At 33.4% G+C, this 4,178-nt stretch overlaps 1 pseudogene; it reads right to left on the bottom strand.

The window, feature by feature from the left end:
- Positions 1-1,007: 1,007 nt before the first annotated feature.
- LOC133830497 (uncharacterized) lies at positions 1,008-3,961 on the bottom strand (annotated as a pseudogene).
- Positions 3,962-4,178: the final 217 nt, after the last annotated feature.

Here is a 4,178-nt window from a genome sequence, read left to right on the forward strand (position 1 = left end):
TATTGTGTGCTGCGGTGATAACGGAAGGTTGAGAACTTGTGTGTCTTAGTGAAGTAGGTTCTGAGAAATTTGTGTGCTGCGGCGAGATAAGGAAGAAAACTTGTGTGTTGTTTGAATATTTTGAATTGATAATGATTGATGGTTAGTTAATAAATATGACTGAAATGTTTTCTGATTTTCTGTTAGTTATTTGATGTATATCTAATAAACTTCAAAAACTCAAAGAAATTTGAAAGTAGAATCCAAACCCATGTGGGGAAATGTATTAGAATAATTATAAAAATAGCTTCTTGCAATTCAAAAGCTTGGGTAATAAAATGTAAAACATTTTTTAGTGCAAGGCCAGTACATAAAATTTTTTAGTTTGAATATATACATCAAAAACCAAATACAAAAGAAAGAGTAACATCCCATTAACAAAAGAACTATTTATGAGAAAAGGGAAAAAAAAACTCAATTGAAATATGATACAGGTTCTAGGCAACATGTAATTAGTAATAACCCAAAAAAAATTATACTACTCCTCTCAAGATGTATTGTAACTCACATGATATAGACAACAAAATTCTGAAACCTCAATGAAAAACATAATAACACCTTTAATATGCATATTTTTTAGGCAAACTTCCCCTTTTAACATTAGATAGATTTCTCCTCTTTACTCTACATGAATGCTAGCCATTATGGGGAGAAAACATCTGACGCTGTTGTTTTCAGTGAAAAGAAAGAAACAGTTGCTTTGCCACTTCATTGAACTTCCAATGGAAAAAACAATAATTTCAAACTTTTAAACATGAAAAATGCAGCAGCAAAGTGTGTCTTGACTTTGCTGTGCTGACACCAATTAGCTAACTTAGTAGTTACTAATTTGATCATTTCTGGCCAACAGAAATACAGCAGAATATTCCTAAAGAAAAGAAAGAATAGAATACAAAATTGAGTTTACAAGAACCTGTGCATTCATGTCCAAGAGAAAAGTCACTCACAAGACAAGAAACACGCACATTTAGCAATATAAAATACATGCTCAATCACCTACATTTCAGAATTAAAAGTCAACATATGCCTAAGTTTCACAAGGCTATTAAATTTATTCTAAAGAAAACTCAAAATCGCCATTAAGTCCCTAATATTCTACACTTGTAATGTAGTAACAACACTGTCACCTATATTTTACAGCCCCATCCTTCATATGAAATCAGCTAGACACTATTTTAAAATAGAAGCAATGATCATATAACTGAGACATATAGAACTTTTGCGTACCATAAGAGCCTTAATATTTTTCCTTGGACGGCTTCTTCGAATCCTAGAAACGCATGGAATCTGAACCCCAGATCCACCAAGAGAGTCCAAACGTGTCAACATGATTCTCTCATTAAAAGAGACACTTTTAACAGGCCTGAGACAAGATTTCGGAGAGGTCCATCCAAATCCAATATGTTTGGCAGAGCTATGCACTTTTGGGCTATAGTCTCTTGATTCAGCTTCAGAAAGCTCTTCTATATATCTCTTTGTGGGCTTCCTAACCCTCTTTGCAGCTCTCTGTTCTGCGTGAAGATCCTCAGTTTCAAAGTCAAACTCAACACTGTCATCAAATCTCTTTCCTGAAACAAATTCATGATCTTCCATTTGAGCATCACAGTTAGTTGGTGAATTCTTGGAGCTGTTGATTGCTTCAACTGCCAACTCCTTAGCAGATATACCTTCTGCATTTTTACAGCTTTCTTCATTTTCCTTATTGACCAATTTGTTGTCCTTGATTGTGAAAGTTGTGGTTGCAACATCACAAGAATTAGTCAACCCCATTGCAATCCTCCTCTTAAGCCACAATTTGTCTTGACAGTAGTTTCCCGCCCAAAAGTTGCTATGAACAATTCATGAAGTTCTTTAATTGAGAGGTTGTCCAAGCATATTTCCCCCTTCCACTTAAAAAAATCAGGTTTTCGATTATTACAAACAACAGAAGTTGATGGCCCAATATCTAGTTGTTCATCTGAAGGTTTAGATAACTCCTCAATGATCCCAGACAAATTCTTGCAATTGTCATCAACAGTCAGTGCTGACGAAGGGACAACTTTCTGCATGCAAATTTAAGAGTAGAACTTCTTATCAATACAGGCAATTTAACACACTACACTAATAAAAAAAAATCTGCTGTCTGCATTCATAAAAGCAGAATAATCATCAGGAGCTCCACAGGATACGTGGAGTCACACTTCCTATTTAACTTTTGGTAATATCACTTGAATGTACAACAAAATATTTTTACAACCGAGAAGGACTCAAGAAATTTAATCGATTATACTGAATTCATGTAAATAAACAATGCACTACAAGACAGCTACCACAGCATGAATAGAACACTAAACTTCAAGCATTTTAAAACTTGTTATTACGTTTTACTAGTACTAGTCTCCACCCCAATCCACATTAAACACCTAAAATTGATTAGAGATCAAAATGCTATTCAATTGGAAATTCTTTCTAAAAGTAATTTGTTAAATACCCACTAATCAATGAAAGCTCAAACTGAAACACAAGAAAACCACAATAAAAATACTAGAGTAACAACAACAACAAAGCAACCAAATACCTCGAGACTCGAAGTCAACTTTTCATCATCAGCTTTCACATTACTGGAATCAGGCAAACCTGGCACATAATGATGATTAAACGTAAACATCAATGTGGGACAAAATTTTAAAACTATGAATAACATTAAAAAAAACAATAGAAATATAATAAATAATCACATGATAACCAATCTTAGTCTACAAGACCAGATAAACCTTCTATCTCATTATGAATATAATTATGTTATTTGCACTAAATTGAAGAGAGAGAAAGAGAGAAGAAAATCTACATAAAATATTGCCCTAGTGATGATTTTAAAAACAGCCTTAAAATTCCTAAGAAATGGGAAAGAAACGATCAAAGCCACCTATTCAGACTGAAAAATTGAGCTTTAAGACATCTACAAGAAAACTGAAGTGGAAGAGAACCCATCATTTGCCCCCTTCTTCGAAAAACAAAAAGGCTAAAATCTTTGCAGTTGATAGATACAGAAGTCTTCACTTGATTCTGAAAACTATATACATTTTGTGTAGCTTGTATAATTTTAGCACAATAATAGTAATAGAAAAGGTAGAAATAAATAAGTATAAATATGAGATAATGGTAACATGAAAAACCTTCTGAACTTTCCAACTGAAGCCTCTCACTAGCAAAACCTTCACTCGACAAGCACTCTGCATTCTTCCCACCATCCACAACATCATGCATTTCAGTTTTGTCATCTACAAGAAAATCCTCAACCTCCATTACTTCATCATCTGTTGCAGGAACAAATCTCCCATCACCTTCAACCTGAATCGCAGAATATTAAAGATGGTGGAGGGGAGAGGGGAAGATTAGAAGAAGAAGAAGAAGAAGAAAAAGCAACTCATAGAGCTTCCCCAACAAAAAAAACAAATCATATACAACAATTCTCATCCCTAGCCCTGTAAAAAACATTACACTTATCAAATAATGGCTGCCAGTCACATTGTTCAGGTCATTAATATCAACAAAATAAAACCATTATACAAGATAATAAATCTGTTTCAAAATATCTAACATCCTATCCTGTCTACACTTCCATTGCTCATCTACTGGGTCTATGCCACATGCAACTCTTTAGAAAAGAAAGGGGGTAAGGTTTCAATACATTTTCATGCCTTCTCAAGAATAGAAAAAAACACACTTTCTCCATAAGTGAAATGAACAAGATTAATAAGAACATTAAGGAGAAATGTACCCGAACAAGCTTGTATACAACTGGATCGGCAATATACTTGGGCGAAGACAAAGAAGAGGTACTGTTTTAAAAAAACCCACTTTCTTCAAACTTCCATTCATCACTATTCTCAACTCCAACCACTGTTTCCATGATAAATCCACCACATGCAACTCAGACACACCAACTGTAGTATCATAAGGATAAACAAAACAGAAACAAAATGACAAACTTTTAAAATACAGGCTACTATAATTAATGCAATATATATAATTCACAATAAAGCAAATAATAGATTATAGGATTTTTTTAAAAAAAATCTTATCTTATACAAAGTTTACAAACTAAAACAATAACAATACATGAATCTTTGGCTCATAGTACTAAAATACAAAAAAGT

The sequence above is a fragment of the Humulus lupulus genome, chromosome 4 (assembly GCF_963169125.1).
Source record: "Humulus lupulus chromosome 4, drHumLupu1.1, whole genome shotgun sequence".
Classification (NCBI taxonomy): Eukaryota; Viridiplantae; Streptophyta; class Magnoliopsida; order Rosales; family Cannabaceae; genus Humulus; species Humulus lupulus.